Source organism: Elephas maximus, chromosome 8 (genome assembly GCF_024166365.1).
Source record: "Elephas maximus indicus isolate mEleMax1 chromosome 8, mEleMax1 primary haplotype, whole genome shotgun sequence".
In the NCBI taxonomy this organism is placed as follows: Eukaryota; Metazoa; Chordata; class Mammalia; order Proboscidea; family Elephantidae; genus Elephas; species Elephas maximus.
In genome coordinates this window covers 72,379,418-72,407,384 of record NC_064826.1, presented here as the reverse complement: position 1 = coordinate 72,407,384, position 27,967 = coordinate 72,379,418, and the positions used below count along the sequence as shown (strand labels likewise).

Here is a 27,967-nt window from a genome sequence, read left to right as displayed (position 1 = left end):
GAAAAACACCTCAAAAATGCTGAGAACTGTGGTTAGAGTTGAGACATGAACCCATCATAAAGCAGCCCAAGAGCCTGACATGAGAAATCATCTACAGGTACACAGAGGAGAAAGCTATCTCAGGTGTGCCCAGGTTTTAAGACTGAGAGACACTGAGATAGACATACAGACTGATTCAGAAATTGGATCCTTCTTATAGCCCAGTTATTATTACATGAGTCAACCTCAGGGAATTTGGTTTGTCACAGCCCTTCTGGTTTATAAGCATTAGGGAAGTACATAGAAAGAACATGAACATGAGTGTTTGAGCCTTAAGATTCAAAATGTGGCTTGAGGACCACTAGCATTTACAATCACCCAGGAGCTTATTAGAAAGCTGAATGTAAGTCCCCTCCTTAGATCTACTTAGCTGGAATCTGCATTTTAACAAGATCCCAGATGATTCTTTTGCACGTTGAAGTTTTAGGAGTGCTGAACTAGGGGAAAAAAAATCAGTTTCTATATAACAACTTGACTCAGATTTCAAGTAGAATGTAACTGAAGAAAAAAGGTCTTAAAGGAATTTGAACTATTTTTTCTTATTTTCTATTTTTAGTACCCTTCTAGTGAATTATAGTGATACATGTGGCTTATAAAAATTGTTTCAGAAAATTCAAAGGATGAAACAAATGAATTGTAGAACTAAGAGGTAAATCTTATATAATAACCCATGTGTGTGAATCTTCAAACGATTTACAATCTTCAAAAAGATCTGCATATTGAAAATATGTATGTTGCTGCAACTGAATCATATATGAAAGCGCTGGTAATATATTTACAATATGTTGCTTGGCCTGATCTGCCATGGTGAGCAACATCTCACACCATTTTGTTTTTGAACATTATGAATGATGTGCACATCTTGAAACGTGCAAATTGAACCCTAATGAATTTTATTACATCTTGAAATTTTAAAGCAAATCTCACTATTTCAGATTCTACAAATGTATTCTTAAAAGTCCATGTGTATGTCATTAAGAATGAGATGGTGTCCAGCTACCACTCCCAACCATTCTAATCAGGGTCAGGAATAGTTGGACCTTGATAGATTGGGATAAAAATGTGGAACAGAACCTCAAATTCCTAAAAAACAAACAAGACCAAGAAACAAACAAAAAACCAGACATACTGGACTGTTCGAGACTAGAGGACTCCCCGATACTATTGCCCTGAGATACTCTTCAAACTTTGAACTGAATCTAGCCCCCCAAAGTCACTTCGTAGCTAAATAGCAGATTGGCTCACAAAACAATGAATATCATCCATAAGTACTGTGCTCCTTTACAAAATCACCTATATAAGACCAAGTGGTTAACAATTACTTTAAAACAAAGATGAGGCTGTAAGGGGACAGGGAAATAGATTAATGGAAATAGAACAACCAGAACAGGAATAATGAGAATGCTCACGCATCATGAAGAATGTATCCAATGTCACTGAACAAGTTGTGTATAAATTGTTGAATGCAAACCTAAAATGCTGTGTAAACCTTCATTGAGAATACAATAAAATATTATTTTAAACAAAAGTCCATATGATAGTATAAGAATTACAAAAAGTTTAACAACAGTGTATGAAGAGGAAGGATATTTTTCAAGTTCTTATAAAATATAATTCATATTAAAATTAAAAATTCCATTGCTTTAAAGAAGACCTTGCGAAGAACCTACATATATAAATTTAAATACAAACAGTTCTTTTAAAATTGCCAATTTTTCCCCAGATGAATCTGGAATTGCTTGTAGATGAAGTCTGTTATTTTTTGCCGAGCCAGGAGCAATGGTAAATACGGGGATACTTTATTAAGTAGATAAGGCATTGACAACAAACAGGCATGAAATTCAGGATGCAAGAAACCCAACATAAGATGCCATTAAGATCGAAATAAATTATTACAGTTTTCTGAAATGACTGTGGGGTGATTTAGATCTTCAGCTGCTTTTGGAAAGGATTATTCGTAAACAAGTACAACATACCACAAACACACTAAAACTACAGTTTGAGCCATATTTTTGAGTAAATATCTTATGTAAATTTCCTTTTACACGTGAAATACCTGCCATTTTAATAAATAAACATCAAGCTGTTAATTTTTTCTCATTGAAGTCAATATATGTATTAGTTGCTCATTTGAGCTAATAATCTTTATGTTAATCTTAAATTTTTTTTTTCGAAAGTGGACATTTTTAGTAGGAAAAAAAACAGAATTAAAAAAAAAAAAACTTGACTACTTTCCAAAAGTTATAAGAAATGAACAATATCATCTAGCAGGTTTATGTTTCAAATGAATGTTCTTAACCCTGGTTTGCACTACTATTGTAGAAAAAAAAGAGTGCATTACTTAATCAATTTCCCTCTTGTTTTCCCATGAGTTGGCAGTCTGCCAGGCTTGATCTAACAAGTGGCGCCTATTTAACCTCATCTACGGTCAGGAGACTCCTCCTATAAAATAGGGACTCATATCTTTAGCATATTGTGTGCCTTGTGGTTTCATAGAAAGTAATTACTTTATTAAAATACTAAATCTTCAAACATTACAAACAAAATAAACATAACTATAAAATTGTTAGTCAAAACCATCTCCATATAATTTTAAGAATATTCTTAATGACATACACTGTTCTGACTCTGCTTCTAAATAAGTGAGAAGATTTTGTCTAGGGCGACACAAGGTGTGCTGGGTCAGAGCAGCCATCTCTGTGTACACCTTCAGTGCCTTGCCCTGACATTTCCATCAATACAAGTTGTAATCACTTGTATAACACACATTCTACTTACATGAGATCCAAGAAGTCAGTTATGTGGTAACTGTCACACTTCAGTTACTTAGGTACAAAGGTGAACATTTCACCCTGGAGAAGTACTGTTACCAAATAGCAAAACTGGTGTGTTCTGTATTGAAGTTTGAGTTTGAAGGGGAATAAATATGCATTAAAGGCAACTTTTATTTAAGACATACTTTAACTGTAATTAATTAATTTTGTTATTGTTATAAAAACAAAGAGAACACAACATTCGCCATTTCAACATTTTTCATGTGTACAATTCAGTGAGACCAATGACATCAATCATGTTGTGCAACCACCACCAGTATCAGCTGCCAAATTTGCTATCCCCATAAACAAAACTCAAACTCAATGCTTCCTAAACAGTGACTTCCTCCTTTTCTTGTCCCTCCTGCCCCTGGCAACCACTGTTGCTGTTGTTAGATGCCATTGAGTCTGTTCCGACTCATAGTGACCTTATGTCTAACAGAACAAAACACCGCCTGGTTCTGTGCCATCCTCACAATTGTTGTTATGCTTGAGCCCACGTTGTAACTACTGTGTCAATCCATCTCATTGAGGGTCTTCTCGTTTTTCAATGACCCTCTACTTTACCAAGCGTGATGTCCTTCTCCAGGGATTGATCCTTCCTGATAACATGTCCAAAGTATGTGAGACGAAGTCTTACCATCCTCACTTTTAAAGAGCGTACTGGTTGTACTTCTTTCAAGACAGATTGGTTCGTTCTTCTGGCGGTACATGTTATATTCAATATTCTTTTCAAATTCAAATGCATCAATTCTTCTTCAGTCTTCCTTATTCATTGTCCACCTTTGCATGCATATCAGGCGATTGAGAACACCATGGCTTGGTTCTGGCACACCTTACTCCTCAAGGTGAGATGTTGCCTCATAGCCTCATAGCCGGAGAGAAGAGAAAATGAAGTACCTAAATATACTTCTCAGTAAAATTAAACCCCTCTTGTTCTAGTATTGCTCTATTTATATGATGCTTTTTGTGTCTTCTCCTTGATAAAACTGGGAAAACTTGCTAGAAAATGTCTTTCTAGTAAAAAATACTAATTTAAACTTAGTATATTCCAGGATGTTCAGATATTTATTAGCATTATTAGTTTTCCTTTCAATAATAATACTTCATTTTCTCTTCTCTGTGGTTATGAGGCATGATTAGGGGGAAAAAAAAAAAAAAAAGCCAGTGCCTTTTAAAGAATGAGGCTAGAGTGCTTAGGTAGAAGTTGGGATTCCCTGCCTCAAGGTCAGTGTCTAGCTAACCTAAGCCCAGCAGGCATGCTCTCTTATTAGTATGATAGAGGTTCATTTATTTTCTTGCAGCAAATCTGCTGCATTGGGCTTTTCTAGTTCTTAATTAGTTATCTGCCTCTTGGCAATGTTAAGGTGTATTGTCATTATGAATGCTAAAACAACAACAGTAAGTCAGTAACATTTCAAGTTACCCACACACAGATATGCTTATATTTAAAATCTTTTTTATACAAGATAAACCAGGACTACAGAGCTGATCCAAAACCTGATCTGACTCTTCAGTTTTAGGTAACTATGTAATTTTTTTTTTTTTTATGTAAAATGCTCAGAACTCTTGGTTTCTATAATTAGCTTTGCTCTCTCTCCACATTACATTTCTGAAATCAGCAAATTTCCTAATCTGTGTACTGCGCTTCCTTTCAATGTTGGATGATTTCCAATTTGAAGTGTTATTTTGACCCTAAATAGAATCAGCCCAGAACAGCTCTATGATACACTGAGGAATAAAGCTGTCTTTGGAGAGAGAACTTCAAGTGCAAATTAACTTGGAATAATTTAACCTGAGTGTGGAATAATTTGCAGTCTTTCTTCTGTGCGGTTGTGGGAATTGCTTCGTTAGGCCTAGTTGAGGGAGTTGCCTGGCTACTAGCAATTTTGTCACATCTGTCAGCTGTAGCTAAATGGAAAATATAGTCAGAGGTAACATTACATAGATTTGGGACATTCCCTAGAGAGTCTTGTCTCCTTGCAGCAGTGAATAAATTATGTGAACTCTGAAATGAAATACAGTATTGTTGATTTTTATTGACTTGCCTACCCATGCAACTTGAAAGAAGAAAAAGAAATCATTTCTTCTTAGATCTACTATTTAAATTCCCTATCTGCCATCCTCATTAGTACAGTGGTGAGTATCCCCACCTGTCACACGGAAGACGAATTCCCCAGCGGAGAGGCCTCGGACATTATTGGAACCCTGGTGGCACGGCGGTTGAGCTTGGCTGCTATCCAAAAGGTCGACAGTTCGAATCCATCAGCCTCTCACTGGAAACCCTATGGGGCAGCTCTACTCTGTCCTATAGAGTCTCTATGAGTTGGAATTGACTCAATGGCAATAGGTTTGGTTTTTTTGGTATAGCAGAGAAGCACCTATCTACCATGATCCTATCAGGTAGGGCCCAAATCAGGCCAGTGTTATCTGAGCATATTTTTTTTTTTCAATTTGTAATTTTTTATGTGAAAATGTCTTACAGAGAAATAATCATTAGATCATATTTAGATATATGCATTCACTCGTTTTTTTAAAAGAATAGAATTATGTTGAGTCAGTGCTGTCCCTGAGAGCCTGGCAGATGTGCCAACAAACATACAATGTAAGTAGTGGAGTCCATCAAAATCTGATGTAATGACTATGATTCTATGCTAAGGACAGCCCACAGCTTCCAGATCAACTAGGTGAATTTGTAAAGTGAACATATAGCTGAAACAACAGGTATTGGACAATTTATAGTTTACTAAAATTAGTAAATTATAGTTTATTAATTAAAATGTACTCATTTAAATTTTAGTTTATGATCCGTAGTTTAGTAAATTTAGTTTATTAATTAAAATCTGCCAATCTAAATTTTAATTTACAATTAGTAGTTTGCAGAAAGATGGCAATATGCACTGTCTCTTTACACGCATTTAACTGGTACTGTTTTTAGTGACTGAACGTAATGATTTCGGTTCCTAGGAAGGCACTTAAGTGTGGAAACTAGGTGACCTTCAATCTGGTCTTCCTGCTGTACAGGTTCCTACGTTGCCTACACATAGATCCTTAACAGATGGGGCTTAATAGCAATACCTGTGCCTCTCATCTTGAAGAGTTTTTGTGAGGACGAAGTGAGAAAACATTTGACAGCAATCTATACACTGTAAAGCATCAATAGCAATTATTATATTTTGGAATCCAGTAAACAGCTGACTTCAACATATCTCTTTTTGGGGGTCACAGTTCAATCCATACCATAAATCTCGCAGTTGGAAAGGTCATCGGAATGCACTGTTAAGTTTACAGAAGTGGCAGTGAGTTTGGCCTTGCCAAATTAAATGGTATTGAATTTCGCCAGTATTTAAAAGTTGGCTATTTCAGCTTTTTTTTTTTTTTTTTAACTTTTGACCAAAACTGTAATGGTGGGTCCATATTATCTTTGGCCATAATCATTAGAACTGAATAGTCATATTGCATTGCAGATAGGACATGTGCTGTCCTTACTATAATACCGCCGACTCTCTTAGTTATTTGTGCTACTTGCCTCATGCATATAGCTATGTGAGTTTCCAAACTCTGCTTTATAAGATGCAGGAACTCGCTGTTTGACACCCATGATAGTCTTGATCTCCTTCTCTTTGCATGCTACCCAGGGATTTCCCTTGTAAGGCAGCCCCTTCAAATTTCAGAACATGTTTAAATATTCTTCTTTACACCAAATTAAAATATACTTCCTTGTATCTTCTACCTGTTGGCCCTATATTAAATGGAGTCACATATGAAATCTGATCTTTTTCATATGGTAAGCTTGTAAAGCCATATAGTATCCCTTGGCAAATTCACCTTCATTTATGCATTTAACTACCATCTGGTTTGTCAGATCATTATTTCTACCTGTCTACTGAACTTTTTTTTTTTTACTGAACACCTTTAGATCCTTATCCCACAGTCATTCAAGTATAATATGTCTGAATGGAGGCTGAATTCATCATCTTCCTACCAAACCAGGTTCTACATTTAGACAACCAACTAGCCTCAGCATTCACCAAATGACTCAGCCTAGAGACCTGGAGTCTTCCTAAACTCCTTGCTCTATCTCACACTCCGTATCCATTCAATAAGTATTGCAGCTGCACTGAAACTTACTTCAATCCTTCATTATCATTGGCATGAACCATTGCTATAGCCTCCTAGTTCCCTCGTCCTAAATCTTCCCTGTCTTCAATCTATTTTCCCTACTGCAGCCAGAGGATCACTCTAAAACGCAGATTTTATCATGTTATCCCCTAATTAAAATGTCATTAGTTCACTATCATATTCAAAATGAAGCCCAGACTACTTAGTTTGCCATTCAGAATATGTTTCCATCTACTTTCCAGTACCATTTGTCACAGCATCCTAACATATTTGGACCAATCACATCAAAGTTTATTTTTTCATATTATCTTTCAATTAACTGCTCTCCCCAAATCCTTTTCCATCCCACTTGACAGGTTAACTCCCCAGAGTCCTACACTGTGAGTTCAGTTAATACCTCCTTGATCAGGCCATTCTGCTCTACCTCAATCCAGACTGATGATGCGCTCAGTTTTGTGTTTCTGTAGCACTGTGTGGAAATTAGGTTTGCTTATTTTTGTCTTTCTAATACTTGGCATTCATTAAATGTTAACTGGATGAATGAGTCAGTAACTTTTTCTAGGTTAAACATCCTCACATATATGTATATTCTAGACTCTCTGCTATCCTGGCTGTTCTTGGTGTAGTTTCTATTTTGTCAATAACCAAAAACCCATTGCCGTTGAGTCAATTCCGACTCGTAGCAACCCTATACTGTCCTTTAATTGAGGTCTATGACCAGCAAGAGAGGAACAAGAGGTGTAATTCTGTATTGAGAGACTGTGAACTTTAAAATCAGATAGAGATGGTTTAATATTTCATTCCATTGTTACCTACATGATCATGGAAATTTGCCCTCACTGGGTCGTGGTTTCCTCATCTGCAAAATATGAGTAATAATATATAACTATGGGATTATTACTAAGACTAAATGAGACAGTATAGTGAAGAGTCTAGCAAGTAGCGAGGTAATATTCCATTCTTTACATTAGGTTCATTTTCTAGAACTTATCTTATTGTTGCAATCTGTAACAGTTATGCCAAAATTTTTATGAAATAGACTTCCAGAGTTAGATTTTGAACTCTACTCTTTTGATTGGTATATAAATACATTTATATTTCTAAGCAGTGGAATATAGAATGTTAGTACTTTAAGTTAAAATATTGGAATAGGAAGAATATTGCATATTTTAATTCAATTATTGTAGCTGCTTATTGTTCAGCATTACAGTGCTTACCTAAGAAATTGATCAGAAACAGTTGTGTTTTTCTGACCATTGTGAACTGTATTCAACAAACTTTGTGAGAAGTGTGTTGAATTATTTTTCCGTTATGATGAGAAATTATGATGAAAGCTTTACCACTCGTACTGAATTGGTGAGATCAGTCAGCCACACTCTCTGCAACGCCTGCCATGTAAGTCCTTTCATTGATATTCTATCCAATGTCTGAATAATCTCAGAATTCAGCTTAACTAGAAAACTACATTAATGATAGAATAAAGATGGAATTTTAGTGGCTGGCATATTACAGACAAAAAATGAGGGGTACTATATCTAAATCCTGTTCTTCTACAATGGAGGCTGGCAATTCCGTAGCTCCTGGTGGATGGAGCAGAGTATAAACCAAAATAAATAAATAAACTGTTGCCATCGAGTTGACTCCAACTCATAGTGACCCTATAGGACAGAGTAGAACTGCCCCATAGAGTTTCCAAGGAGCAGCTGGTGGATTTGAACTGCCAACCTTTTGGTTAGTGGCTGAGCTCATAACCACTGCGCAGAGTATAGAGTTGGGCAACGGTGTAACCTCGTTGAAAAATATGAAGGCAAACATCAATTATTGGAAATAACATCCTAAGAGCGTGGCACTGTAGAAAGTGCAGAATGAAGTCATTCATCCAACTGAAGTCGAGCTTACAAAGATACCCAAGGAAGACAGCAAAATGAGACCATAGGAAACAACGGTGACAAAGCAGGAGGTGTGAACTCCTTAGTTATCTTCACTTATACTTTTATATAGCTGCATAATTTTAAAATCTCCAACCTAAAAACTTGAGTACCCTTATAAACCTCAATTTTATTGAGTTTTGGGTAAAAATAAAAGCAAAAAGAGAAGCTATTTCTGTGAGTTTTATGAAATAAATGACAACAAAATGTTATTTACTTTGCGAACTAAGTAAAATAGGTGGCTCAATCAGTTGGATATTTCATGTATTATACAACTTTTTTCAAAAATACACTTATAATAATGACAATTCTAGTAACCATAACAACAACTACCATTTATCAAATATTTGCTACATGCTAGGTTCTGTTCAAGGAGTCCTGGTGGCACCGTGGTTAAGCGCTCCACTACTAACCCACCACTGGTAACACCGTGGTTAAGCGCTCCACTACTAACCCACCACTGGTAACACCGTGGTTAACCACTCCACTACTAACCCAGCAGCCACTCCATGGGAGAAAGATGTGACAGTGTTCTTGCATAGAGATTTATAACCTTGGAATCCCTCTGGGGCAGTTCTACTCTGTCCTATAGGGCCACTATGAGGCAGACTTCACCCGATGGCAATGGGTTTGGTTTTTTGGTTTTAGGTTCTGTTCACATACATTTTCTTACTTCCTCTAACAGTAACCCTGTAAGTATTACTATCCTTGTTTTCCAGATGAGGAAACAGAATGAAGCTAGTAGTGGTAAACAAAGAATTCTACCAGATAGTTCTCTGATACCAAAACCACTACTCTTGTATTATGGAAACAAAATATGATATCTAATTTTGGTTAGCGTTAGTATTGTCTTGGTACTCCGATAACACTAATCTTGGACCCAAGACTAAATGTTAGGCTCACCGCCATCATTTCTGACTAACACTGAGCAAGTCACTTAGACTTCAGGAGCCTCATTTTAAAATTAGAATATGTGTACCAAAAAAAACAAAAACCCGTTGCTGTCAAGTCGACTCCGACTCATAGCCACCCTATAGGACAGAGTAGAACTGCCCCACAGGGTTTCCAAGGAGCAGCTGGTGGATTTGAACTGCTGACCTTTTGGTTTAGCAACGAAACATTTAACCACTGCACCACCAGGGCTCCAATAATATGTGTACAGTATAAGTTATTACTACCTTTATAAGATTTTGAGGGTCTACGAAGTTAGTACATAAATGTACTCTTGTTGTTGTTGTTGTTAGGTGCCATCGAGTCAGTTGTAACTCATAGCAACCCTATAGGACAGAGTGGAACTGCCCTACAGGGTTTCCAGTGAGTGGCTGGTGGATTTGAACTGCTGAGCTTTTAACCACTATGCCACCAAGGCTCCAAAATGTACTGTATGAACTATCAAATGATGTATGTTTTTGGTAGTGTCCTGGACAAATAAATCAACTAGATTATAATGCTCACATATCTTGAAGACACTGCACAATGTATTTGTCCTTGGTTAAAAATGTTTCCTAAGTGGCAAAATATATACACACATATCAAAATACAAAATATATACACACATATCAAAATACAATTCTATTCACTCTAAATTCTATTTAATTTGTTTTCCCCAAATTTTAAAGACAAATTTATGTTATTGAGAAGTTCACTGGTTTAAACTTAAGCATAGGGGTCACGTCAGGAAGAATATATTTAATGTTTTAACAGCGTACTCTCCTAGAAAAACTGTTACAGCTTTAGGTTCCCCTTAGTTGCAATATGCGAGTTAGTATCTGGGGAAGTGACTTAAAGGCTTACCGGCTATCTGCGGAGCCATCGACTTGATCACAGAATCTTCTCCTGAAGGGTATCAGTTATTGGTCTTGAATTATGGTGTTCAGTAAGGCTTTAGGCATCTCTCAGGCTCTCTTATTTATAGAGTAAAATATTTATGTCTGAAAGTTCCTAATAAAAATTAATTCCAGAGTTCACAGTTTCCCTCCCCCTCAAACTGTTATTTTTATTTTAAGGAAAATTTGTTTTCTTTATATTGACTTAAAGCAGTGATTTTTTCCCCAGCTGTTTCGTGAGGAATACTTGAGGTGCCTAAGAGGGGGTGGGGGGTGGTGAGAATGGAAGTGATGTGACTAGCTGTACTCCTGAGCCCTAACCTCCTCAGATCAGAGCAACTTTACTCTCATTTGTTGTATACATTAAGGAGCTGACTAATATTTTAGTTGTTGTTTTTAATATTCAGCTGCTAAAACCAAATAAATGGAATTTTAAACTGACTGGCATAAAATAAAGCTGCTTTATTTACCCACAGGAGATGATAGAGAATTGATCTTGAAATAATATACCATCCATTTAATCATGGAAACTGAGAGCCTTATCTGTTCTATTTCCGTACATTCTTAGCATCTTATTTAAGTGTATTAGAACCATTGTCAGCACGTGCTTCAGTAGGAAGTGTATGAAGCCATTTTGCTAGATCCGTAATTATGCCCAATGCAAGTATTGCATTGTTATCAAACTTTAATATTTTTAAGCAATATTTCTACTCCAGCCTTCTACCTTGCTCCCACGGATTTTGCTCTTTCCATTCCTGTCTCCACAGAGCTAGAGCCATTGGATCCCTCTAACTCTACCCAGCCTCTCATAGCCTGACATGGTATGCACTCCACTGGACCCTTATGACTTAATCACTTTGCACAGTCTTTTCCGTGGTTGGGTTTTGTTAACATAGAAATGCTTGAGTTTCTCTGCTCACTAATTGATGAAAAATTTCTGTAATGCTATATGTGATTTTTAAATGTTCGATTATTTATTTTTGAATTATTATTACATGTCTGCATGTTATATATTATTTCCTATGCTATATGGTATGCCTTTCAGCTTTAGGAGAAATATGAATGTTTTCTCTTTTATTTTTATATGCCAAAACCTTCATTTATATCCAGAGTTTAAAAGCCACCAAAATTACCTAAATCATTCAGTTTGATTAAGTAATATGAGAAATTAAACATATTTAAAAACATTATCATTGAGTCATATTGCAACTCATAGCGACCATATAGGGCAGAGTAGAACTGCCCCATAGGCTGTGATCTTTATGGAAGCAGACTGCCGCATCTTTCTCCCTTGGAGTGGCTGATGGGTTCAAACCACTGACCTTTGGGTTAGCAGCCAATTACTCATCCAAAATATTTTACTATTGCTGGGCTTCATGTAGAATGCTATATAGAGGAATTTATAAAATTTCGTATCATTCTTGCAAAATTACTTGCAGAATATCAATTTTGGAAGAGTCTCACAGGCAAGTATAACCTTATGGGAAGGTAGTCCTCTTTTTACAGAGTTAACAGCTACTAGGTCTTCTTATCAACTTACCCTCTCATTTCCATAGGAAGCCTCCACTGATCCCCTGGGCCAGGTTAAGCACCTCTGTTGTACTCCTGTATAGCATCATGTTCCTCTCTTTGATGGTATTTACTACAGTTGCAATTTTTCATGCATCTTACTATGAGCATTTCACTAATGTCTATCTATTAGACTGTGAATTCCTTGAGGACAAAGAGGATCACTCTTTTTATTCCATCATTATATCCTCAGTGCCTACCTTAATGCTGAACCTACCAGGTTGAAGAAATGTGTTAAATAAATTTGAATGGATCCATGAATGTGAATTATTTTACTCATTTAAAATGACATTAACCCCAAACTTTAAAGGATACAAAAACCTATTATGAATTTTTTTATTTATATGTAAATTATGTTCCTTCTGATATTAATTTAAAAAATATGATGAAAATACCTGTTCTCTCTTTTTTAAAAAAGTGAGAATTGCTTAAAAATATTATTAGTTTAGGAACTCAATATTCCATTTAAATTTGCCATTGATACTTATCTACTTTGGTTAAAACTTTGTTATTTAGAAAATACCATTAAGAATAGCAAAGAAAACTAAAGATTATGTATTGATTGATACATAATCCAAGTATCCTATTACTTGAACACAATCACATTCTACTCAGCTTATATTTTTAAAAGGAATATTTAAGATAAACAGGGAGGTTAATCGTATGAGCACAAATATACTTTTAATTTTAATTGATATAAAAGAATTCTTGTGCAGGAAAAAGATGTGACAGCCAGCTTCTGTAAAGCTTACAGCCTTGGAAACCTTGTGGGGAAGTTCTAATCTGTCCAGTGGGGTTGCTATGAGTTGGAATTGATTCAAGGACAACAGGTTTGTTTGCTTGTTTTGGGTATACACAAATATATAAAAATTAATATTTATTAACAAAAAAGAAAGAATTTATGTATATTTTCCGAAGAGCCTTGAACCATGTTCAGATTTCAGATGGCAGACTGTTCTTCAAATTCCTTTAAAATATTGTATAAAAATAAAGGTTGTCTTATTCTTGTTTTAAAAAGGATTCTTGTTAGGAAATTGTTGACTAGTTTTTCCTGGGGGGTGGAAGGGAGGGAAACATGAATTATTTTGGAAATGACATAAAGATAAACCAGGTTTAGGTATAAGGAGCCTCGGTGGCACAACGGGTAAGCATTTGGCTGCTACCCAAAAGGTTGACAGTTGAAACCCACTCAATAGTCCCATGGAAGAAAGATCTGGCGATCTGCTCTCATAAAGGTCACAGTCAAGAAAACCCTATAGTATAGTTCTACTCTGTCACGTGGGTTTGCCAGGAGTCAGAATCGACTCAGTGGCACCTAACAACAACAACAAGCCCTCAGGTATTAATCTCTCCCGGTAGGACTCTCAGAGTGGGTCAGCATGCCTGCTGTGGAGCCAGAGTTCTTAACAAAATATGTTTGTTTCAAATTTATACCTCCCCAAATACTGGGGAAATTTCCTAAAATAACAGAGCTGAAGAGGAAGCACACCCATAGGCTTCAGCACATATTTCAGTACAGGCAATAAAATACTAGACAGCCAGTGGGACAAATTGTTTCTACCAGTCAAGACTGAGACTTCAAGAAATACAGCCTGAGAGAGAGAGAACTGAAATGTGTTTGTCAAAATGAGTACCTACCTCAAAGCTTCATTACAATATCCTTATCCTTTTCCTGTAATATCGATCTACCATACAATTTTATTTTGAAAAGAACTAAACAACTTCAAAATATATGGCTACCTTACACTCTCTGAACCAAGGCAAGTACATGCTGTCCTTCAGCGTATTCACCAAATCTGGTTACTTTTTGAATCGTGAAGAGTTGGGAAGATAGATAGTAGGTTTTATAATAGACAGTTTATTCCATGAATAATTCCCATGAATAGATAATAAAATACTTAGATTTCCAAGAATTGTAAAAGAATCTTGAGTGTTGTCTGTTTTCTCCATTCTAGGATTATATGGTCATATTGAATATTTAGGTTCATATTTGGTATTTAGTATGAATTCTTTATTTGCTTAAAGCTAGAAAAAAAAAGTCTCATCCTCCATGAAATGAAATGAAATTTATAATTTTACAGCATATTGAATAGCAACCAGAGCTTTGAATTTAATGCGGACAGATAATGATCTCTGGAGCCCCAGCTTGGAAGGAGAGCTGGATGGTCTTTGTCCAAAGCTAGCCTTTTTCCTTTATTCATTCCAAATGGTTGAGAGTTTTCTTAACTGGAGTAGATTTCATACATAAAAAGCTATCTTCACTCCATTTACTATTGATTTCTAAAGGTCTGACCTCTCGTGTTTTTTGGAGCCATGGGTTAACCTTTTTGCCTGAAGGAGAATTGCACTTGGGAATGACATTTCCATTTTCTAAAGTAATGCAACCAAAGAAGCAGGACTAAAACGGCCTATGACATTAACCTATGGCTCTTAAGAGGATAACATCATTTACTGGGTTGGATAAAAAAGAAGAAAGAAAAAATGCAGTTTTATTTTCAATTGACAAAAACGAAGAGTATGAACTCTTCCTTTCAAACATCTTCTCAAAACCTTTTCTCTATAGGGTATGACAACCCCAAGGTCATAGAGGTCACTTCATTTCCCTTCATTGTCAGTTGTTCAAATTCATAATCCTGCTCCAAGAAAAAGTTACTTCTTTCTTTCAATCAAATTGGGGAAAATGACAGTTAATAGAGAAGCTTTTTAGTTCACATTGTGACGTCTAAGACAGTCATTGAACCAGGAGGTGCTTTGACCTGACATAATAATTCCCATCATCAGCTTTAGCCAATTTGGTCATAATTGCTGGGCAGATAATTTGTCAAATAAAGAGTTCCTCAGCTCAGACTCTTAGCTCAGCTTCATCTTGTATGACATACCCAAGATCAGTGAAGTCACAAACCATCCCCAACATAAGACAGTCATTTGTGCTTATCGCAACAAAACATATTACATTAAAAAAAATTTTTTATTGTGCTTTAAGTGAAAGTTTACAAACTAAGTCAGTTTCTCATACAAAAACTTATATACACCTTGAAAAAAAAATTTTTTTTTTTTATATACTCCTTGTTGCTTTCCCTCTAATGAGACAGCACACTCCTTTCCTCCACTGTCTATTTTCATGTCCATTTGGCCAGCTTCTGACCCTCTCTGCCCTCTCATCTCCCCTCCATACAGGAGATGCCCACAGAGTCTCATGTGTCTACTTGATCCAAGAAGCTCACTCTTCACCAGTATCATTTTCTATCCCATAGTCCAGTTCAATCCCTGCCTGGAGAGTTGTCTTTGGGAATGGTTCCTGTCTTGGGCTAACAGAAGGTCTGAGGACCATGACCTCTGGGATCCTTCCAGTCACAACCAGACCATTAAGTCTGGTCTTTTTACGAGAATTTGAGGTCTGCATCCCACTGTTCTCCTCCCTCAGGGGTTCTCTGTTGTGTTACCTGTCAGGGCAGTCATCAGTTGTAGCCAGCACCATCTAGTTCTTCTGGTCACAGGCTGATGCAGTCTCTGGTTTACGTGGCCCTTGCTGTCTCTTGGGATCATACTTTTCTTGTGTCTTTGGTGTTCTTCATTTGCCTTCGCTCCAGGTGGGTTGAGACCAGTTGATGCATCTTGGATGGCCGCTTGCTACTGTTTAAGACCCCAGACGCCACTCTCCAAAAGTGGGATGCAGAAAAACATTTTACATTTTTGTGTTAAATGTCTAAATTCCCTCTTTTTACTTATTGACAGAATACACTTTATTTCTTTAGTATTATCTGTATCTTAATGCACCTTTTATTTTTCAAAACTGTAGATTCTGTTATAATGCATATGGGCCAGATGTAGTTTGAGTCAAGTGATGCACTCATCTCGAGTGGAGAATTTAAGTGGAGGTAACCCCAAACCCAAGATACGTGATACTTTAATATTTTAGAATATGACAAATGTGATTTTAATCAATAAAAAGTAATTAAAAAAATTCATCATGAACAAAATACCAAAATTTTAAATAAAGACCATCACCATGCTGAACCATATTGGAGCTATGGCAAAATGAAAAATGTATGCCATATATATATATAATGTATTTCTTAATGGCTAATTATCAAACAATATCATTAATACCATACACAAGTAAAATTTTGCTGAAGATTACTCAAAAGTGGCTGTAGCAGTATATCGACAGGGAAATGCCAGAAATTCAAGCTGAATTCAGAAGGGGACATGGAACCCGGGATTTCATTGCTGATGTCAGATGGAGCATAGCTGAGAGCAGAGATGTTTACCTGTGTTTTACTGACTACGCAAAGGCATTTGACTGTGAGGTTCATAACAAATTATGGATAGCATTGGGAAGAATGAGAATTCCAGAACACTTAATTGTGTTCATGGGGAACCTGTACATAGATCAAGAGGCACTCATTCGAACAGAACAAGGGGATACTGTGTGGTTTAAAGTTAGGAAAGGTGTGTGTCACGGTTGTATCCTTTCACCATACCTATTCAATCTGTATGCTGAGCAAATAATCCGAGAAGCTGGACTACATGAAGAAGAACATGGCATCAGGATTGCAGGAAGACTCATTAATAACCTGCAATATGCAGATGACTTAACCTGGCTTGCTGAAAGTGAAGAGGACTTGAAACATTTACTGATGAACGTAAGTGACTACAGCCTTCAGTATGGATTACACCTCAACATAAAGAAAACAAATCACAACTGGACCAAGAAGCAACATCATGATAAACAGAGAAAAGATTGAAGTTGCCAAATATTTCATTTTACTTGGATCCACAATCAACACCCATGGAAACAGCAGTCAAAAAAATCAAACTATGCATTGTTGTTGTTGTTCGTAGGTGCAGTTGAGTTGGTTCCAACTCATAGTGACCCTGTGTGCCACAGAGCGAAACATTGGCTGGCCCTGCACCATCCTTACAATTGTTGTTATGCTTGAGCCCGTTGTTGCAGCCACTGCATAAGTCCACCTTGTTCAGGGTCTTCCTCTTTTACGCTGACCCTGTACTTTGCCAAGCATGATGTCCTTCTCCAGGAACTGAGCCCTCCTGACAACATATCCAAAGTATGTAATATGCAGTCTCGCCATCCTTGTGTCTAAGGAGCAACCTGGCTGTACTTCTTCCAAGACAGATACATTTGTTCTTTTGGCAGTCCATGGTATATTCAATATTCTTCGCCAACACCACAATTCAAAGTTATCAATTCTTTGGTCTTCCTTATTCATTGTCCAGCTTTCACACACATATGATGCAATTGAAAATACTATGGCTTGGGTCAGGCACCTTAGTCTTCCAAGTGACATCTTTGCTTTCCAACACTTTAAAGAGGTCCTTTGCAGCAGATTTGCCCAATGCAATGTGTCTTTTGATTTCTTGACTGCTGTTTCCATGGGTGTTGATTGTGGATCCAAGTAAAATGAAATCTTGACAACTGCAATCTTATCTCCGTTTATCATGATGTTGCTTATTGGACCAGTTGTGAGGATTTTTGTTTTCTTTATGTTGAGGTGCAATCCATACTGAAGGCTGTGGTCATTGATCTTCAACAGTAAGTGCTTCAAGTCCTCTTCACTTTCAGCAAGCAAGGTTGTTTCATTTACATAATACAGGTTGGTAATGAGTCTTCCTCCAATCCTGATGCCCCATTCTTCTTCATATAGTCATTCAGCTGGACTATATGAAGAAGCTTGAACGATGCATTGCATTGGGCAAATCTGCTGCAAAAGACCTGTTTAAAGTGTTAAAAAGCAAAGCTGTCACCTTGAAGACCAAGGTGTGCCTCACCCAAGTCACTGAGTTTTCAGTCACCTCATATGCATGCGAAAGCTGGACAATAAATAAGACCAAAGGAGAATTGACACCTTTGAACTGTGGTGTTGGCGAAGAATATACCATGACTGCTAAAAGACCGAACAAATGTGTCTTGGAAGAAGTACAACTAGAATGCTTGTTAGGTGCAAGGATGGCGAGACTATGTCTCATGTATTTTGGACATGTTATCAGGAGGGATCAGTCCCTGGAGAAGGACATCATACTCGGTAAAGTAGAGGGTCAGCGAAAAAGAGGAAGACCCTCAATGACATGGATTGACACAGTGGCTGCAACAATGGGATCAAGCATAACGATTGTGAGGATGGACAGGACTAGGCAGGGTTTCGTTCTGTTCGCTATGAGTTGGAACCAACTCAATGGTACCTAACAACAACAATAACAACCATATTATAGTAATTAAAAAAAGAGTTTGAAAAATTGGTTATTAAAACTCATGGCATTATTTTGTTTAAATATTTTATATCAAAACAGAATTTATTATAATTTTACTTCACTTAAACTAATTAAAGTTATTTTCCATTGTCACTTGGTCAAGAGAAATTCTCAACCATGGGAATTTTTTCAGTTCAAAACAAGATAAACAAAGAAGTATATTTTGAAAAAATGGTTGATAATTTTGCTTCCATTAAAGCCAGGGTACACATTTTCCCCTTTGCCTCAGTCCCCAACATGGCTCCAAAATGCACTGTGTTGCATAGAATAACTCTTTGTTTATAAAGCAGTTTAAGTGTTGCCAAAAAGGATATGTGACACTCTTAAATTAAAATTCAAAGCAAAAGGTAAAAAATGAGACAAAGAGGATTGTTGTATGTGGATAATAAAGACTTGAATTTAAATATCGCAATATAGTACCTGTGTAAATACGCAAAATGTTTTAAAAGTGAAAAAAGTCAGTGAATTGTAATTACTGTACGAACAGCGTAACATTAGCCTAAAATAGAACATAATCCAATGAGAAAATTTAAATAGTAGAGGGAAAGGTACGATCTAATGCCTAGATGCCAACTTGTCCAAATTTTAAAAAAATGCAGTAAATTTTAAATAGCATCAATTGCACAAGCTATTCTTTGATGGCAAGGAACAAGAACAGAAACAATACTGAAAGCAAAAAGTAAAAATCAGAAATTACTATCTGATTGTGAAAAAAAGAAAAATCTTTATGAGGGATCCGAGACAAAGGAGGAAGAGCAGTGGTTTTCGAATTAGAAATACCCACAGCCAGGAAATGAGAACAGTTTCAAAGTTGTGATAGCAAGTATTTTAGAAGTTCTAGAATATTTCATAAGCTCAAACAAAAGGAAGTTTATAGAAGTTAAGAATTAAAAAGTCCAGAATTGTGCTGAATGACATTCTTCATCATATTTTGGCATTGTTTTATTTTAAAAAGTGAGAGAAAAAAAGAGTGAAGCTAAGAGCAAAGGAAAGGAAAAAAAAAAAGTTTTCTTGACATCACTTTATCGTCAGAATTTCAATACATGATTTATTATAAAATCCCCTAGCTCCTTTAGGAATCTGCTAAATAGCCACAGAATGGAAGAAAAAAAAAAGGGGGGCGGGGGGAATTTCTGTGGAAATGTTTAATCATCATTATTTGATTTTCATTTATTACAGATGAAATGTGTCTAATATGTTTCATTGCCCTAGTAAGGTTTCCTGACACACCAAAACATATTTTTAATTGAACCTCTGTCATCTATTTTTTTTTTATTAACTTTTATTGAGCTTCAAGTGAACGTTTACAAATCAAGTCAGACTGTCACATATACATTTATATACATCTTACTCCATACTCCCACTTGCTCTCCCCCTAATGAGTCAGCCCTTCCAGTCTCTCCTTTCGTGACAATTTTGCCAGCTTCCAACTCTCTCTATCCTCCCATCCCCCCTCCAGACAGGAGATGCCAACACAGTCTCAAGTGTCCACCTGATATAATTAGCTCACTCTTCATCAGCATCTCCTACCCACTGTCCAGTCCCTTTCATGTCTGATGAGTTGTCTTCGGGGATGGTCCCTGTCCTGTGCTACCAGAAGGTCTGGGGACCATGGCCGCCGGGATTCCTCTAGTCTCAGTCAGACCATTAAGTTTGGTCTTTTTATGAGAATTTGGGGTCTGCATCCCACTGATCTCCTGCTCCCTCAGGGGTTCTCTGTTGTGCTCCCTGTCAGGGCAGTCATCGATTGTGGCCGGGCACCAACTAGTTCTTCTGGTCTCAGGATGATGTAGGTCTCTGGGTCATGTGGCCCTTTCTGTCTCTTGGGCTCTTAGTTGTCGTGTGACCTTGGTGTTCTTCATTCTCCTTTGCTCCAGGTGGGTTGAGACCAATTGATGCATCTTAGATGGCCACTTGTTAGCATTTAAGACCCCAGATGCCACACTTTGAAGTGGGATGCAGAATGCTTTCATAATAGAATTATTTTGCCAATTGACTTAGAAGTCCCCTTAAAACATGGTCCCCAAACCCCCGCCCTTGCTCCGCTGACTTTTGAAGCCTTCATTTTATCCCGGAAGCTTCTTTGCTTTTGGTCCAGTCCAGTTGAGCTGACCTTCCATGTATTGAGTGTTGTCCTTCCCTTCACCTAAAGCAGTTCTTATCTACTAATTAATCAGTAAAAAACCCTCTCCCTCCCTCCCTCCTTCCCCCCCTCATAACCACAAAAGTATGTGTTCTTCTCAGTTTATACTATTTCTCAAGATCTTATAATAGTGGTCTTATACAATATTTGTCCTTTTGCCTCTGACTAATTTCGCTCAGCATAATGCCTTCCAGGTTCCTCCATGTTATGAAATGTTTCAGAGATTCGTCACTGTTCTTTATCGATGCGTAGTATTCCATTGTGTGAATATACCACAATTTATTTAACCATTCATCCGTTGATGGACACCTTGGTTGCTTCCAGCTTTTTGCTATTGTAAACAGAGCTGCAATAAACATGGGTGTGCATGTATCTGTTTGTGTGAAGGCTCTTATTTCTCTAGGGTATATTCTGAGGAGTGGGATTTCTGGGTTGTATGGAAGTTCTATTTCTAACTGTTTAAGATAATGCCAGATAGATTTCCAAAGTGGTTGTACCATTTTACATTCCCACCAGCAGTGTATGAGAGTTCCAATCTCTCCGCAGCCTCTCCAACATTTATTATTTTGTGTTTTTTGGATTAATGCCAGCCTTGTTGGAGTGAGATGGAATCTCATCGTAGTTTTAATTTGCATTTCTCTAATGGCTAATGATTGAGAGCATTTTCTCATGTATCTGTTAGCTGCCTGAATATCTTCTTTAGTGAAGTGTGTGTTCATATCCTTTGCCCACTTCTTGATTGGGTTGTTTGTCTTTTTGTGGTTGAGTTTTGACAGAATCACATAGATTTTAGAGATCAGGCGCTGGTCGGAGATGTCATAGCTAAAAATTCTTTCCCAATCTGTAGGTGGTCTTTTTACTCTTTTGGTGAAGTCTTTAGATGAGCATAGGTGTTTGATTTTTAGGAGCTCCCAGTTATCTGGTTTCTCTTCGTCATTTTTGGTAATGTTTTGTATTCTTTTTATGCCTTGTATTAGGGCTCCTAACATTGTCCCTATTTTTTCTTCCATGATCTTTATCGTTTTAGTCTTTATGTTTAGGTCTTTGATCCACTTGGAGTTAGTTTTTGTGCATGGTGTGAGGTATGGGTCCTGTTTCATTTTTTTGCAAATGGATATCCAGTTATGCCAGCACCATTTGTTAAAAAGACTATCTTTTCCCCAATTAACTGACACTGGGCCTTTGTCAAATATCAGCTGCTCATATGTGGATGGATATATATCTGGGTTCTCAATTCTGGTCCACTGGTCTATGTGCCTGTTGTTGTACCAGTACCAGGCTGTTTTGACTTCTGTGGCTGTATAATAGGTTCCGAAATCAGGTAGAGTGGGGCCTCCCACTTTCTTCTTCTTTTTCAGTAATGCTTTGCTTATCCGGGGCTTCTTTCCCTTCCATATGAAGTTGGTGATTTGTTTCTCTATCACCTTAAAAAATGACATTGGAATTTGGATCCGAACTGCATTATATGTATGGATGGCTTTTGGTAGAATAGACATTTTTACTATGTTAAGTCTTCCTATCCATGAGCAAGGTATCTGTCATCTATTTTTAAAACATCAGATGCATTATATCTTTCTAGTCATTTACCTATAAAGTATCATGATTTAGAAAACAAAAACAGCAATGGCAACAACAAAAAAAGCGATTTTATGTGCCTGTCTTTTAAAAGGGTGTGTAAAGCTGTAAATGGGTTTCACAGCAATTCAGCAAACTGCAAATTACAATGAATAATAAATGAACACAGGGCCAGCTTGATAGGATGTGTCTCAGCAAGAGGAGTGTCTTGTAGGCTTCAAAATATTCATGCGTATAAAATAATCTAACTGTTGTTCCTACAACTTAAATAATGAGGTATTTGATTATTACTAATAAACAATTGATAGCTCTGAATTATGTCTGCTGCTGAAAAGTAAACTGTTTTATCCCAGGAGTTTGTAATGTCATAAATAAAACCATGCAGAGCCCAGGAGCACAACCAGAGGCTATCAAAGGAGCCAGCCATTAGGTGTCCATCTGACTTTGAAGATTGATTTCACTATTGCTGGGAGCGTCAGAAAAAGCAACTAAAAGCATTTGCTACTTTCCATTGCTACTGTTTACCCTTGAAAATCTATTAATGTTAGTTGTAGCCTTCAGGTACTCCACAGACTGACAGGAGAGCTCTTCATTATCTGCTGTTAGCCTCCAGAACTGCACACAGGAAAAATTCTCTTCAAACTTGAAACGTCAGCAAAGGTGTTAAGCCTTGTGGAAAACAGTGTTAACTTTACTACCCAGTTGTAATGCTGGCTGCCAGTCTATCAAGAAAACATGTGCAATTAGTGAAAAGCGTTAGCTTAACATCACAGCAGTAAGGAAAAATATTTTTGGATAGTTTGAGTATGTATTGATATCTAGTTTCCCTGGCTTAAGGTATTGTGAAAGCATCTACAAAAAGATGGAATTGAATCTCTGTTGGAAAACCTGGTGGCTTAGTGGTTAAGAGCTACAGCTGCTAACCAAAAGGTCGGCAGTTCGAATCCACTAAGTGCTCCTTGGAAACCATATGGGGCAGATCTACTCTGTGCTATACGGTTGCTCTCAGTTAAAATCGACTCAACAGCAGTGGGTTTTTTGGTTTTTGAATCTAGAGGTTAATAGATTTATACCAAGGACTTTGCAATATCCCAGTCTTGTGAGTTAGTAAAATAAATACTGTCAACAGTGCTGTTACATCAGCACCCACCCTCTCCCCCTATGTATCACTTTGTTAAACTATAAAGATTCTGGAAATAGGCACCTTAGCCGTCAAGTCTTTGGTAAAAATCAGTTTGATTCCAGCAGGGCTATGCTACCTACGTGGTAATGCAACATCAGACAGAGTAACTTATCAACCTATGATCTACCATTAACATTGGGTTGGATTTGCTTATCAGTTTATTTAGCTGTCTGGCACAGCCTTAAATAAAAGATTCTTGAATAGAAATATTCTACTCCTTTATGCATATAAAATTTCTGGACTGAGGGCCAACCCAAAATGTTCCACGCTGAATGCCTAGATTATCTGTCTCCCTTCCCTGGTGGCGCAATGGTTAAGAGCTTAGCTACTAACCAGAAGGTTGGCAGTTCGAATCCACCAGCTGCTCCTTGGAAACCTTATGGGGCAGTTCTACTCTGTCGTATAGAAGCGGAATCAACTCCATGGCAATGGATTTGGTGTTTTTTTTTTTTCTTTTCTTTTTTCCCCCATTCCATAGCCACAGTGGTTAGGCTTTTGGCTTGTCCCTACTCACTGAAGATTCCTCTGTGGTAATAGCTCTCCATTGTCTACACCACAGAATGTCACACATTTCAAATTATATTGCTCATCTTTGTAACATACACACATGTCTACACGTGTGAATGCATGCAGGTGCAGGAGTGTGTACACAGACACACACACACACACACATCAATGCAATACTGTTCCTAGTTCTCAAATTTGGAATAGTTGTTATTGGAGAGGGAAATGGCTTATAAATGGTTCCAGTAAGGGAACAAAGCTCTGGAATTCCAAGGCAAACTGTTTATGAATAGGTGCACCTTAGATGGAGGATTACATGTGTAGGATGAGATCATGTCTGTTTCCTTTCTGTGAACTCTGTTAATAAGAGTTCATTTAGAAGTACTGTGTCTCTGATGCAAGGTCATTAGATTCTGGTTATGACTCATAAAATTATATCTCTTGTATATCATAATGTTGTTTTTGACTGAAATCTTTGCAAGACTGAGTTTTTGTAAGACTTTTTATTCATTAATTCGTTTTTAAAATAAAGAATTCATATTCATTGAAGTCCCAAATATAAGATTTTTTAAAAAACCAATAATTTACCTAGAATCAAGGAAATCACTACCAAAAAATAAGGTGGACTGAACTTTCCCTAACTCCCCAAACACTCCTTTATTTGGATGTGCTTTATAGTTTATGCATTCTTAAATTACAGCATTCACATCCATAGTAAAAAAAGCACTGCACTAGACTCAAGAAACCTGTCTTTCCTTCCCCATTGTGCTGTAAGGATACCGTGGAAATATCACGTCAGTGTTCTGATTTCTCTATATACAATGCAAAGTGTTTCAGCTCAACGCTTCCTGAAATCTCTTCTAACTAAGAGTATGCATTAGTTTAAGAATTAACTTTAAAATTGTCTATGGTTTTTTTTCATAATTAACAAACTTTCATTTAGTATGTGGCTTGGGAAATTTTTCTGAGTGCTTTTAACAAAGAAAATGAGCAATTAGTCTCAGATTTTTTCAAGGTTGCTTTATACAGATCTGTTAAAATAAATCAAGGGAAATTACTGAAAGAATCGTGGTAATCACAGGTGACTCTCAATTTACATAGTAACATAGGAAATAGGTTGCTAATCACAAAATTCTTGTTGGACCATTGACGTTTATTGGCATGTAAACTGTGGGCCCAGGAGGAACATCTTCTCCTTTAACAAGAGTATGTTTGTTGTAATGCACCGCAAGAGCACTGCAGTTGCCTTGCAGAGGATAGATGATTTTCTTTGCTCCACCTGGCCATACTTTTTAATATTAATCTAATGTTTATTACAAGCACTCCTATTTCAAGACAAAGTTTTGACAGAAAAGAGTTTGTTATTAATGTTGTTACATGATTTCGAGTCGGTTCTGACTCATAGCAACCATATAGGACAGAGTAGACCTGCTCCATAGGGTGTCCAAGGAGAGGGTGGTGGATTTGAACTGCCGACTTATTGGTTAATGTACCTTTGGTTATATACTTTGGATGTGTTGTCAGGAGGGATCAGTTCCTGAAGAAGGATATTCTCCTTGGTAAAGTACAGGGTCAGTGGAAAAGAGGAAGACCCTCAATGACGTGGACTGACATCGTGGCTGCAACAGTGGGCTCAAGCATAACAACGATTGTAAGGATGGTGCAGGACCAGGCCGTGTTTCGTTCTGTTGTGCATAGGGTCGCTATGAGTCGGAACTGACTCGACGGCACCTAACAACACCAACGACGAGTTGGAATTGACTTGTTGGTGACGGGGATTAATAATATGGAGCCCTGGTGGCTTAGTGGTTAAGAGCTCAGCCGCTAGTCAAAATGTTGATGGTTCAAACCTACAGGTTGCTCCTTGGAAATCCTATGGGGGAGCTCTACTCTATTCTTAGGGTCACTATGAGTTGGAATGGACTCGATGCCATGGGTTTAGTTTTTTGGTTTGTATATATATGCCCAAAAGAATTGAAAATAGAGACTCAAGCAGGTACTTGCATACCAATGTTTATTGCAGCACTATGCACAGTAGCCAAAAGGTGGAAACAACCTAAATGCCATCAGTGGATGAAAGGATAAACAAAATGTGGTACGTACATACAATGGAATACTACCACAGCCAAGAAGAGAAATGAAGTCTTGATATATGCTACAATATAAAAAAAAAAAAAAAGTTTTTTTTTGTGGATGAAGCTCGAAGACATTATGCTGAGTGAAATAAGTCAATCACAAAACGGCAAATATTATATGACCTCGCTTATATAAAAATACAAGAAGAGGCAAATATATAGAAACCAAAGTTTATTAGTGGTTACCAGAGATGAGAGGAAGAGGGAAAGGGGTTAGTGCATATAGAGCACTGAGTTTCAGTTTACAGTAATGGAAAAATCATATTGATTAAGGGTAGGGTTCCACAGCTAATTAATGTAATTGCTGTCAATAAGTTGTATGTCTGTAAAAAGTTGAATTGGTAAAAGTTGTGTGATACATATATTTACAACACAACAACAACAACAAAAAGAGTAACTGCTGAGGCTGCTCATGGACAACCAAACATCTCATGGAATTTGGGTTTCTTAATTTGGAGGTTTAGGGTCATAGTTTCATGGGATATACCAGTTAATTGCTCTAATATCATATTTAGTGCTTCTGTTTTACCTCCTAGTTCATTGCATAGTGCCTGGGTTCTTAAAAGCTTGTAAGCGGCCATTCAAGGTACAACAATTGGTCTATATTCACCTGAAGCAATGGAGGAAGGAGAGTCAGGACTAGGAGGGGGAAATGAAATGTGTGGCAAATTGTCTGCATGAACAACTGCCCCCTTTGTCTTGAGGCCAAATGAGCTGGATGGTGTTCAGCTACCATTACTGAACATTTTGATCAAAGATTCTATAGAAGAATTCAGATCAAAAGGGGGAAATATAGAACAAAATTTCAAATTCTCATGGACTCCAAACTTTCTGAAGCCATGGAGGGTGGGTGAACCCCTAAAACTGTTGCCCTCAGATAATCTTTAAACTTTGAACCAACAAAAACAAACAAAAATTATTAATAAAAAAAGAAGAAAGATGAAAGGTAAAGTACAAACTGTTGTGTTGTAGGTTGAGGCAATACTGATTTTTAATAAAAATTGTAAAGGAAAACTTGTTAACAAAGCAAGGTGTTTACTCAATAGACCTATGCCATTTCTGACAATTAGAACTTAGTATAACACTGAATTTTTTTTTTCTTTTGAGAGTACCGTCTAAATTCCAATGGATAATAGTTTACTTTTTAATTTTTCTGACTTGTTTTAATATGTTTGCATTAAAAAGTAAGGCAAGTATAAGTTAACAAGAGTGTAAATTTTATTAATATTAATAGCTGCCATTTATTGAACACCCACAGAAACTGCCCAGGACAATTTCTCAATGTATTATTATTTACATCTTAAAACTTTTTGAGGTACACGAGTTAACTTAGAATCAATGAGGTAAATAGCCTGCTCATGTTTACCCAGTTAATTAAAGGAGGTTTTACTGTGAAGAGAGTACAGCCCATCAGACACTTTCTAAGATCCTGAATGGGGGGAGGGGCTGTTTCATGGTCATATATATTTTGTATTCATTAAAATCTTGCAATTTGTGTTCATTTTCTCATTCTATATAAAAATTCGCCTTTGTACCTAAGCTTATATTTTAACTTTGTATTTTTCCTTCTTAGAGAGGGCCCACAAATTGTACATACTTCAAGTCCCCCCAAACCTGAAACTGTTCTACAGGAGAAGAATGACTGGCCTGGACTCCAGACTTTAAGACTCTTCAGGCTGTGACTTTATCACATGCCTCAGCGTCTTAGGGAGCTGCCACTCTAGAAAAGGGAATTTTTGTGTGTGTGTGCAAACAGCTAGCAATTACAAAGAGGTGATAAGTGTTCCAAGCCACTTATATCACAATATTGTGAAAGGCTTGTAATTGTCACGCCCTGCAAACTTCCTTGAGAAGGGCTGA

General features: G+C 37.1%; 1 protein-coding gene across 1 annotated transcript in view; it reads left to right on the top strand.

Annotated features, from left to right (window-relative positions):
* Positions 1–27,967, top strand: part of THSD7A (thrombospondin type 1 domain containing 7A) — a 487,115-nt gene that overhangs the window by 133,595 nt on the left and 325,553 nt on the right. The gene's annotated exons all lie outside the window — the stretch shown is intronic.